The 12828-nt window shown below is 36.0% G+C and overlaps 2 pseudogenes; one reads left to right on the top strand and one right to left on the bottom strand.

Moving 5' to 3' along the window:
* LOC124959218 (complement component 1 Q subcomponent-binding protein, mitochondrial-like) overlaps positions 1-5833 on the top strand; it is a 20382-nt pseudogene extending 14549 nt beyond the window's left edge.
* Positions 5834-9407: 3574 nt separating this feature from the next.
* LOC124959217 (olfactory receptor 5L1-like) lies at positions 9408-12470 on the bottom strand (annotated as a pseudogene).
* Positions 12471-12828: the final 358 nt, after the last annotated feature.

Raw genomic sequence — 12828 nt, 5'->3', positions numbered from 1 at the left:
TCGTTCCCTGGAGACTTAACACATTTGTTAATGGTGCCTCGCCAAAATATTTGTATTGTTGCAAGAAAAACAGCTTTCTGTGTACACCCTTGAGAAAAACAACAGAGGGGAATTAACTGGTGGAGACCGAACACCCCTCTCTCTTGTTCAGAGATAGCAGTCCTCCTTCTCTTCTCTTGTGGTTCAGTTCATTCTTCTGTTTTTTTTTTTTAAATGAATATTTATTTATTTATTTCATACTGGGAATTGAACGCAGAAGCACTTAACCACTGAGCCACATTCCTAGCCCCTTTTTGTATTTTATTAGAGACAGGGTCTCACTGAGTTGCTTAGGGTCTCACTAAGTGGCTGAGGCTGGCTTTGGACTCGTGATCCTCCTGCCTCAGCCTTCTGAGCTGCTGGGATTAACAGGCATGCATCACCACACCTGGCTGAATATTTATTTTTAATGTAAAGTTTCCCTTTGCATCCTTCTATTATGAACTTGGTGTAAAACATTTCTAACTGTTGTAATTCCTCTATTTTATTTGGATGTTGTCTTATGTGTTGATCTAACTTTTACCCCATTCATAGGCTATGAGTGGGCGAGCGCAAGAAACACACATTCAGTATGACTATCTCTCTGGATTTAGCATGATCTTAAAAAAACCTGACAATCAAAGGAAAGTAAAATCCTCTTCCAAATGTGATTTTCTGGCTACTATTTTTAGAGGAATTAAACTAGTTCAAATTATGTTTTGTATTTCACTCGTGTCTGTTGTGATGTTTCCTTGTTCATTCCGAATTTTAGTAATTTGAGTTTTCTCCCTCTTTCTCTTTGTTAGTGTGGCTAAGGGTTTATCAATTTTGTTTACTTTTTCAAAGAACCAACTATTTATTTTGTTAATTTTTCCAATTGTTTCTTTTGTTTCGATTTCGTTGATTTCGGCTCTGATTTTAACTATTTCCTGTCTTCTACTACTTTTGGTATTGGTCTGCTCTTCTTTTTCTAGCGCTTTGAGCTGTAGTGTTAAGTTGTTTATTTGTTGATTTCTACTTCTTGTTTTGAATGCGCCCCATGAAATAAATCTTCCTCTAAGTAGTGCTTTCATAGTGTCCCAGAGATTTTGATATGATGTGTCTTTGTTCTCGTTTACTTCTAAGAATTTTATTTCCCTCCTGATCTCTTCTGTTATCCATTCATCATATAATAGTGTATTATTTAATCTCCAGGTATTGGAGAAGTTTCTGTTTTTTATTCTGTCATTTATTTCTAATTTCAATTCATTATGATCTGATAGAGTACAAGGTAGTATCACTATCTTCTTGTATTTGCTAACAGTAGCCTTGTGGCATAAAATATGGTCTATTTTAGAGAAGGATCCATGTGCTGCTGAGAAGAAAGTGTATTCGTTCTTTGTTGGATGGTATATTCTATATATGTCCGTTAAGTCTAAATTGTTGATTGTGTTGTTGAGATCTATAGTTTCTTTATTCAATTTTTGTTTGGACGATCTATCCAGTGGTGAGAGAGGTGTGTTAAAATTGCCTAGTATTATTGTGTTGTGGTCTATTTGATTTCTGGAATTGAGAAGGATTTGTTTGACGTACGTAGATGAGCCAATGTTTGGGGCATAGATATTTATGATTGTTAAGTCTTGCTGATTTATGCTTCCCTTAAGCAGCATGTAATGTCCTTCTTTATCCCTTCTGACTAGTTTTGGTTTGAAGTCCACATTATCTGAAATGAGGATGGATACTCCAGCTTTTTTGCTGTGTCCGTGTGCATGGTATGTTTTTCCCCATCCTTTCACCTTTAGTCTATGGGTCTCTCTTTCTATGAGATGAGTCTCTTGCAGGCAGCATATTGTTGGATTTTTCTTTTTAATCCAATAGGCCAGTCTGTGTCTTTTGATTGATGAATTCAGGCCATTAACATTCAGGGTTATAATTGTGATATGATTTGTATTCCCAGTCAATTGACTCATATTTGTTTTTGACATGATTTGGTTTCTCAAATTGTTTTAAAGAATCAGCATGTGCTGGATTCAAGCCAAACACCTCTTCAAAGATATTTTTCAAAACTAATGAAAACTTTTTTTTTTTTTTTTATAAAATAAAGGTTAACAGGAAATGTTATATGGTAGATTCATCACTTATGTATAAAAATGCATTGGATTTATGAGCATTGATCTTGTAACCTGCTACTTTACTGAATTCACTTATGAGTTCTAAAAGTTTTCTGGTGGAATTTCCAGGTTCCTCTAAATATATAATCATGTCATCAGCGAACAGGGATAGTTTGAGTTCTTCTTTTCCTATTCGTATCCCTTTAATTTCTTTGGTTTGTCTGATTGCTCTGGCTAGAGTCTCAAGGACAATGTTGAATAGAAGTGGTGAAAGAGGTCATCCCTGCCTTGTTCCAGTTTTTAGGGGGAACGCTTTCAGTTTTTCACCATTTAGAATGATATTAGCGATGGGCTTATGTAGATTGCCTTTATAATATTAAGGAATGTTCCCACTACCCCAATTTTTTCTAGTGTTTTGAGCATGAAGGGATGCTGTATTTTATCTAATGCTTTTTCTGCATCTATTGAAATAATCATGTGATTCTTAACTTTAAGTCTGTTGATATGGTGAATGACATTTATTGATTTCTGAATGTTGAACCAACCTTGCATCCCTGGGATAAAACCCACTTGATCATGGTGCACTATCTTTTTAACATATATTTGTATGCGATTTGCTAAAATTTTGTTGAGAATTTTTGCGTTGATGTTCATTAAGGATATTGGTGTGAAATTTTCTTTCCTCGATGTGTCTCTGTCTGGTTTAGGTATCAGGGTGATATTGGCTTCATAGAATGAGTTTGGGAGGGTTCCCTCCTCTTCTATTTCATGGAATAGTTTGAGGAGTATTGGAATGAGCTCTTCTTTAAAGGTTTTGTAGAACTCGGCTGAGAACCCATCTGGTCCTGGACTTTTCTTTGTTGGTAGGCTTTTGATGACCTCTTCTATTTCATTGCTTGAAATTGGTTTATTTAAGTTGTGTATGTCCTCCTGGTTCAGTTTAGGTAATTCATATGTCTCTAGAAAGTTGTTGATGTCTTCGAGGTTTTCTGTTTTGTTGGAGTATAGATTTTCAAAATAGCTTCTAAGTAAAACACATAGACTGGCAGTTGGATTAAAAAGAAAGCCCCAAGATTATGCTGCCTTCAAGAGACTCATCTCATAGAAAAAGACATCCATAGACTAAAAGTGAAAGAATGGGGAAAAGCATCACACACATGGACTTAGTAAAAAAGCTGGGGTTTCCATCCTTATATCAGATGAAGTGAACTTCAAGCCAAAGTTAGAATGGATAAAGAAGGACATTTCATACTGCTTAAGGGAACCATAAATCAGGAAGACATAATGATAGTAAATATTTATGCCACAAACAATGGTGCATCCCTGTACATCAAACAAATCCTTTTCAATTTTAGGAATCAAATAGACCAACACAATAATTCTGGATGACTTTAACACACCACTGTCACCACTAGATGGATCTTCCAAACAAAAACCAAACAAAGAAACCATAGAACTCAAAAACACAATCAATAATTTAGATTTAGCAGACATATATAGAATATTCCATCCATCAATGAGTAAATATGGTTTTTTCTCAACAGCACATGGATCTCCCTTTAAAATAGACCATATTTTATACCACAAAGAAACCTTAGTAAATATTAAAAAAATAGAGATACTACCTTGTATTCTATTGATCAAAATGTAATCAAATTAGAAACCAATGATAAAATAAAAAATAGAAACTACTCCAACACCTGGAGATTACTAATATGCTATTGAATGAAGCATGAATGACAGAAAACATCAGGGAGGAGATAAAAAAATTTTAGAGGTAAATTAGAATGATGATACAACATATCAAAATCTCTGGAACACTCTGAAAGCAGTACTAAGAGGAAAATTTATTGCATGGAGTCAATTCAAGAAAAGAATAAAAAGTCAAGAACTAAATGATCTAACATTACATTTCAAAGCCCTAGAAAAAGAAGATCAATGCCAAAAGTCATAGAAAACAGGAATATTTAAAATAAGAACTGAAATCAATGTAATTGAAACAAAAGAAACAATTCAAAAAATTCACAAAGCAAAAAGTTTGTTATTTGAAAAAGTATATAAAACTGATGAACCCTTAGCCACAGTAACAAAAAGAAGGAGAGAGAAAACTCAAATTTCTAAAATTTGTGATGGAAAAAGGAAATATCACGACATCAGTAATAGGCCATGAACATTCAGGGTTATTATTGAGATATGATTTTCATTCCCAGTCATTTTGGCTTATTTTTTGATTTGAAACTTGATTTGGTTTCTCCTTTGTCTTTTCCTTTAGGGTAGTTCCTCACTTTTCTGAGTTACATTGTTGTTTTTTATTTCCTCCTCATAGAATATTTTGCTGAGAATGTTCTCTAATGCAGGTTTTCTACTTGTAAATTCTCTTAACTTTTGTTTATCATGGAAGGATTTATTTCATCTTCAAATCTGAAGTTTAGTCTTGTGGGGTATAAGATTCCTGTTTGGCTTTCATGTTTTTTCAGAGCTTGAAATATGTTGTTCCAGGAACTTCTACGTTTTAGGGTCTAGGCTGAGAAATCTACTGATATTTTTATTGGTTTCCCCCTATATGTAATCTGATGCTTTTCTCTCACAGTCATTAAATTCTATTTTTATTTTTGATGTTAGGCATTTTCAGTATAATGTGCCTTGATGTGGTTCTGTTGTAATTTCATACATTTGAGTTCTGTACACCTCTTGTAGTTGATTTTCCATTTCATTCTTTAGATATGAAATGGAAATGCACAGAGGCAGCACCGCCAACAGCCAGCACCAGTTCACCTGACATGAGCAGATGCCATCTTGGGGTGACAAAGTGTGAGCACAGGTTGTGTTCCCATAAGTGCTGCACTGTGCAGGCACCCTAGTGATACTGGCAGAAGATCTAACCAGTCAGCTTGCAGAATGGCAAGAAATACTTTTTAGTTACTGAGTTCTGTTTATTTTTTCCCCCTCATTAAATAATAACTGAAATTTATTTAGTAGAGGGCTGCACAAAAGCATGCACTGCCCCAGCTAAGGAACAAAGAAACACTGCCAGTAGAGAGAGGGGCTTCAGGTGGCGCTAGCGGGGCTGTACTTTCCACTCCTAGGCCTCTGCAACCTCTTGCAGGATGCTGCCTCTGCTGCACCGAAGTTCCCCAGCGTTGGGCGCCACCCCTCTGCTGTGGCAGCTGCTGCAGTCGGCACTGCGACTGTGCGTTTGGTCCTTTGTACTGCTGTCCATGGAGCCAGGTTCCATCTTGGACGCGGTGGCCCGGCCTTCTGCAATGTCCGGGACCCTGCGGCTGCTGCTGAGGCTGCTGCGCGCTGCACGTGGATGGAGAAAAAGCTTTTGTTGAATGCCTGACGGATGAAATAGAGGAACCGGAGCCCAAACTGACATCCACTTGCAATTTCGTGGTTGAAGTTAGGAAGAGTGATGGAAAGAAGTCCCTTGTACTGGACGTCACAGGAGGAGATTGGACAAGAGGAGGAAGATGAGAGCAACATTTTCTGTGTTAAGAAAGTTAGCTTTAAGGCCACCGGCGAGTATGAATGGAAGGACTCTAATTATACACTGGACACAGAGTCCCTGAACTGGGCCTGGTATGACCACCTATGGGTTTCCTTGCAGACTGAGAGGTGGACGACACTTTTGCAGATGAGTTGGTGGAACCCAGCACAACTCTGGAGCACCAGGAGTACATTACTTTTCTTGAGACCTCAAAAGTTTCGTCAAGAGCCAGTAGAGCAATCAGAGACACTGAAGGCTTTAATTTTATTGTGAGCTTTGACCAATGAACAAAATCTACTCTGACTGCAGACTGTGTGCTTCAAAGTGCTTATAATTGTAACATCATGGGTAAAATAATAAGAAAATTTAAATTATTGCTGTTATGCTCTCATTTACTATTCATTTGGGAGTTTTCCTGTACAAATTTATTATTTCTAGATTTTTGTATAACATAGATGGGCAATAAAATTCTTTTATCTCCTCAAAAAGAAAGAAAGAAAGAAAGAAAAAGAAAGAAAGAAAGCAGGGAGTCCATAGGGTTGAGAGAGGACAGCAGTAGAAGTCACAGGGGGAAAATTCTAAGTTTACTCTGTCCCATATGGTAGCACTCGCCACAGGTGGCTTTTGAGATCTTGAAATGTGACAACTCTGAATTCAGGTGTACTGCATGTGTGAACTTCACACTTTTTAAAACTTAGTAAGCAAAAGAGAATGTAAAGTATTGTAAATTTATTTTCTAATTTTATGTTGATGTTACAATATTTTACATATATTAGTTTAAATAAATATCATTACAGGTAAAATAACTAAAATTTGTACTAAGTTGCAATTTCAATGAATTCATTGGTTTAAAAAATAGTTGTAATATGCATGTGGTGGGTTTCAAAAGCATCAAGTGTATTGGAAACCACATACCCACACTCGCACACATGCACACTTACATATTCATGTATACAGACAAATAGAAATTGGAATATAAATAAAAGTACGTAGGTCATTTCTTGTCATTAGAAAATCATGGAAAACAGATACAATTTTTCAAAACTGAGGTGAACAAATACCTACATACCTTATTCCTTTTACACAGTCAGTGTGTGTACTGATGTGGTTATATTTTCATAAATAATATTTGACCAGGGATGTGTGGTGTGTGTGTGGGGGGGGAGAGAGATAGAAAGAGATAGAGACTGAGAGAGAGAGAGACAGAGAGAGACAGAGAGACTGAGAGACAGAGAGACTGAGAGAGGGAGAGAAAAAGGTGAGGGAGAGAGAGAGAGAGGGAGGGATAGATTTAAAACAACTAAAACATAAAACAATTCACAGTGAGCCATTCTATATTAGTAGGTCTCACGTAATGGAATCATTTATGGTTTGTTTCCATTCTAGTGGAATTAGAGAAGAATACAATATTGGTTTTCTCTAGATTCATGGATGAACTCACTGTTCTCTATTCTTTCATCTAATTTGCATAATGTATCCAAAGAGCTAATACATTTAACTTTGCACATAGCTGACTCTATGAAACCTGATTTTACTTTCTATTTGTTTCTGTGAGCTATTTTGTAATTCCTTCTAGATGTTAAATGATATTCTAATGTACTTATTTTACATGTCAAACAAAGTTTTAAGCCTTTTTTGATTGATGATGTTGATCGAGAGATTTAGACTTCTCTGCAGTTTTCTGAAATGGTATGATGACTCCTCTCGGGTGTGGCCACCACATGGTGCTCTTCACAGGAACAGGGACTTGCTCCACACCTGCTTCAAGAGACTGCTCTCCACTTTCTTCCTGCTTTCCTGGGTTGAGGTCAGGCAGAGGAGTGGAGGGCTCTTTTTCCATCTTGTCATGGAATGGTAGGAGCAGACGCTCTTCCTCTCATTCAGGTCACCTGATTGGCTTGTGCTCTTGCCTCCTCCCAGTTAGTGGGTTCATCAGTGTCTTGACTAGTGCTTTTATTTACTAACATTCTGTGTGTATACCTTCTAGGAGTTAAACTTAAATAATGTTTATACAGTTGCCATGCAATGCCAGACAGCAAGCACACCTGAGCCTCTGATCTGTTTCCTGATAACTTATTTTCTTCTTCTTTGCCCATTATGGGAGGAGTATAGTTACATATGTAATATGAAAATGTTGTTGAACTTTTGTACATTGTTTACTTCATACAAATAACCTTCATTTTAACATTAGCCAATTTTTGATGAATTAAAAAAGTTCACACCCATTGCTTCTCAACATTCATACAGTTCAACCTCTACTGTTAACCCTGCCATCCATTGAATAAAAAGAAAACTAAGAACATTTACCATATGCCAGAGGTAGTTAAAAAGATAGAAAGTTAAATAGCATCAGAAATACCTCGATGACAGCATTGATACACACCTTATATATTTTCCAGAATTTTGTGAGTAAACACGCATTATCAAAATTAAATTTGATGAAATACTGTGAGGTCAATAATATTAGTCAAAATTAGGATGGAAGAAACTGAGGATTGAAGAAGTTAAATTTTGACAAACTAAAAACTCAGAGTCAAAGTACCAAGTCAGGCTTTCATGAACTCAAGCATATTGTATTTCAAACGTTATTATAGATAAAGGACACAAACTTCATTGAAACAAGTGAATACAATTTAGAAACTAAAATATTAATGCAGCTACAAAGTGTCAGTGGTATACATCAATCAAAAATGAATGAGTAGATATGATTTAGAAAAAGTTTCCCTATTTTCCTGGTGAATTATTTGAATGCATAATTTTATTGAACCTAACACATGAAATATAGGTGAACATGAACACCAGATCTGCAAATTTATGTTTCAGTTATTTGTGCCTTTGCTTTGCCTCCTTCCCACATTCTAAATCACCCTTTCTATGCTAAATGAAATTTGCAAACAAAGAATATTTTATCAGACCAAAGATACAAGCAAAGAACTTGAACAGAGGTTAGAAATGCACTTGTTTCATCAATCATTTCATCTACAATGAATTGCAGTGTTAGTACGAACAAAAAGAGAAATCATGCAGTGAAAAAAAAAGACAATTCAGAAATTTTGTTGCCCATAATAATGTTTTCTAAATGGTTACAAATATGTATGAGGGAGAGAGAGAGAGACAGATATAGAAGGATTAATTATCTACTAGGGATCAATCTAAGTTGATGCTTTCAGGCTCTATAATTCAATATTCCTAAATTATTTGTGAAATTATTACTATATTCTACATGAAATGAGATATTATCTTGGGTTCAAACAATACTGAACATCTGGATGACTGAAGTAAAAAGGAAAAAATAGTAAATAATACATATATATATATATATAAAATAACAAAACAAAACAAAAACATACATGATTGAGTATGTACATATAGATTTGTCATTCTATGGGCACACTCTCAATGCTATCATCTTCATTATAAAATTACAGAGATTCTTTTCTGACAAGAATCATAGATTCATGAATCATGGAAACTGATATAATATTGTGATTCTTATGTTCATCTTTAACTTGCAAAGATTTTATACCAAACACAATATGTGTGTCTTAGTAGGCCATTAACCATATTCATTTTAACATTACTGATTATTTTAAAATTTAAAAAAGGGGCTAAATTTTTTGAAGAATATTTAAGGCCACAGTTGTAAATTAAAAAGACACAAATATAAATAAATCAGAAAGACTCACTCATGACTGTTTAACTCATTCCTCTTCTCTCCACTCCAATGCTACAGCCCACGTATCACCCCTCCAGTTACCTCTGCTTTGCAGCCTGAGTCCTGCCAAGCTCACATTCTCTAGGAATGTGTATTAGAGCTGAGAGCTTTTCTGAGGAGCTTCATTCACATCCTTGTTCCTCAGGCTGTAGATCAGGGGTTCAGCACGGGAATCACCACAGTGTAGAAGACTGTGGTCACTTTGTCAATGTCCAGACTAGTGCCAGAATTGGGCTGGCAATAAATAAACAGAATTGTTCCATGGAAGACGACTATGGCTGTGAGGTGGGAGGCACAGGTGGAAAAAGTTTTGCGCCTCCCCTCTGCAGAGCGCATCTTCAGGATGGTGATGAGGATGAACAGGTAGGAGGTGAGGATGATGGTGATGGTAATGACCTCATTGAAATTGACCACAATGAAGAGCAGCACTTCATTCACAGTGACATCAGAGCAAGCAGATTTAAGAGTGGGGGGAGATCACAGAAGAAGTGGTTAATCACATTTGACTTATAACCTGGGATCTCAAGAGTTAAGCACAAGTGAACGAGAGCAGACACTGATGCTAAGAGGTAACAGCCAGAGACTAGCTCTGCACAGAGCTTCTGGGACATGATGACCATGTACAGCAATGGGTTGCAGATGGCCACAAAGCGGTCATAGGCCATCACTGCCAGCAGGAAGATCTCTGTGACCACACAAGTGAAAAACAAATAGAATTGTACCATGCAGGCTGGGAAGGAGATGTCTTGTCCTTGGTAAATATGTTGGCCAGCATTTGGGGCACTGTGACTGAGGAGTAGCAGAAGTCCACAAAGGACAAGTGACTGAGGAAAAAGTACATGGGAGTGTGCAGGTGAGGGCTGAGCTGGATCAGTGCGACCATGCCCAGGTTGGGCAGAACTGTGGCTCCATAGATGAGAAAGAACACCAGGAAGAGAGGGACTCTCAGCTTGGGGACATCTGACAATCCCAGGAGAATGAACTGTGTCACAGTGCTGAGTTTCTTCAGTCATGTACCCACTTTAGATGTGTCTAAGGAAAAGAAAACCTAAAAATTATTTATTTATATATTTATTAATTTATTTTTCAGACTGCATTTTGATTCATTGTATACAAATGGGGTACATCATTTAGTTTCTATGGTTGTACACATTGTAGATTCATACCATTCATGTATTCATACATGTACATAGGGTAATGATATCTGTCTCGTTCCACCATTTTTCATACCCACCCCTGATTTCCTTCTACATAATCTAAAGTTGCTCCATTCTTCTCTCATTCCTCAACCCCTCAACCCCATTATTTTTCATCATTCACTTATCATGGAAAACATTCAGCCTTTGGTTTTTTTGGGGATTGACTTATTTCACTTAGCATGATAGTCTCCAATTGCATCCATTTATTTGCAAGTGCCATAATATTGTTCTTCTTTATGTCTAAATAATATTCCATTGTGTATATACACCACAGTTTCTTTATCCATTCATCTGTTGAAGGACATCTAGGTTGGTTCCACAATCTAGCTATTGTGAATTGAGCTTCTATAAACATTGATGTGGCTGCGTTAAAATTTATACTTTATTATGTGATCCAAATTTAGTTTAGGCTGGTATAAATAAATAAATGAAAAAATAAATACATAGATAATTTTAAAAAACAGAAGCAATAGTATAGTTAATATTATCCACAATGAAATAAAGCATCTTTCATATGAAATTTATCAAAAGTTAAGCACAGCATAATGGAGATTCATAGCGTCTTTAGTTTAATTCTGAGATCACATGAAATCATTAATATTTATAAAAACTTTTATATATGCTTTGATTAGTTTTCAAAATTTCTAACTTGGTATTGAGTCATGAGGGATCATGTTATCATTTTATTTGATCGAACTTTTTTTCTGTATAATATTCAAAGCCATTTTACCTAGCTTATTCTATGATCAATGCTTTAAATATTGTGATTGTAGGAAATAAATTTTATAATCTAGGGTAACATTTTCTGAGTTTCCACTCTGACAGCTGACGAGATAGGCTTCTTTGTGACTATTAACCCACAAGAGTTTATGTTTTATTGATTTATTTTATATGGGAAAGTAGTTAGTTATTATACTCCCTATCATCATTCATTTTTCAAAAATTAGCCTAGTGTTTCAGTTTAATAAGATTGTCTAATGTTGGTCATGGTTCAGGGAATTAGTACTCTTGAGAACAGTCTTCCTATATTGATGCATTTTCCACCTTCAAAAGATGTTTTTGATAACTAATTTTACTCTTTGGACTGTATATCAAGAACTTTTCAAAGAATTGTACAAGACGTAATTGAGAAAAATGACCAAAGCATCACAGCATTGCTTATGATACAAAAATTTTAGGAATGAACAGTCAGGTAGAAGGAAATGTTCAAAATCATAATATATATATATATATATATATATATATATATACACACACACACACACACACACACACACACACATATCTGAGAAAATACACTTCTCTTTAAATGACCATGTCAAATAATTTAATGACATAATAATTGACCCTGATAAATTAATACTTTGTGAACAATAAAACTGAGGGACAGCTGTAATATTATGTATATGTAATCATATGCCTTTCTTTCTCTAAATGACCAGGAAAAGTGATTGTCTTTCTCTCAGTGCAAAGTAACACATAAATTTGAAAATGTTTTCCTGTTTTCAAGTTTGAACAAATAAATCAGGTGATTGTTTGCTCACAGAGCACTGCTTTTACACTAGGAATGAATGAAACTACTATGTGACTTTGGTTGGTGACATTTTGGTTGTCACCATGGCAGGTGGCATGTGCTGCTGACATCTAGTAAGGACCCTGCTAAACACTCTACAAGGTACATGACCACCCCTCTCCCTCACCCCCACCTCCAACACAGCCAAACTCCACCAGGATGATACTGTAAGTCATTCCACAGTTGAGAAACCTGCCGATAAGAGATATTCTAATGTGCTTTATACAGAACTAATGTAAGTCTTCCCTTTCCTGCTTCAGGGATGATTCACTTGTATATGTCCCTCCATGGAAGTTCTCATGGCTGTCTCATTGCCACCCTCAGCATTGGGGTGACCATCAGGATCCTCTCCATGCAGACTTGACCAGGTTGCACAGATGGACATGTTGTAAGAGAGATGTGAAGGGAGGGTGGAAAAGGCATTTATCCCCCTTGTTCACATTGATTTTCCTCTCTTGCTGGCATTTCTTATGAGATATGTGCTTCTGCAGATTAAAGTGTTCCCATTTCCCATTGAAAATGTCCTTTACCTCAAAAGGAGAAGTATATTTTCTTAAAGGAATGATTAAAACTTGGCATCTCTCAAAGGATTCTTCAGAGGAGAAGGGAATAGTACAAAGATTTAAAACAAAATCTGTAATACTATTTTCCTCCTTTACACATCATTCTTCTATCATAAAAGAAATCAAGTTTCTATTTCCCAGAAAATATTATTCATGTCCACACCCGGCAAAGTAATGAGC

This window comes from Sciurus carolinensis, chromosome 11 (assembly GCF_902686445.1).
Source record: "Sciurus carolinensis chromosome 11, mSciCar1.2, whole genome shotgun sequence".
NCBI lineage: Eukaryota > Metazoa > Chordata > Mammalia > Rodentia > Sciuridae > Sciurus > Sciurus carolinensis.
The sequence above is the reverse complement of the archived record's forward strand: the minus strand, read 5'-3'. Positions and strand labels throughout refer to the sequence as shown.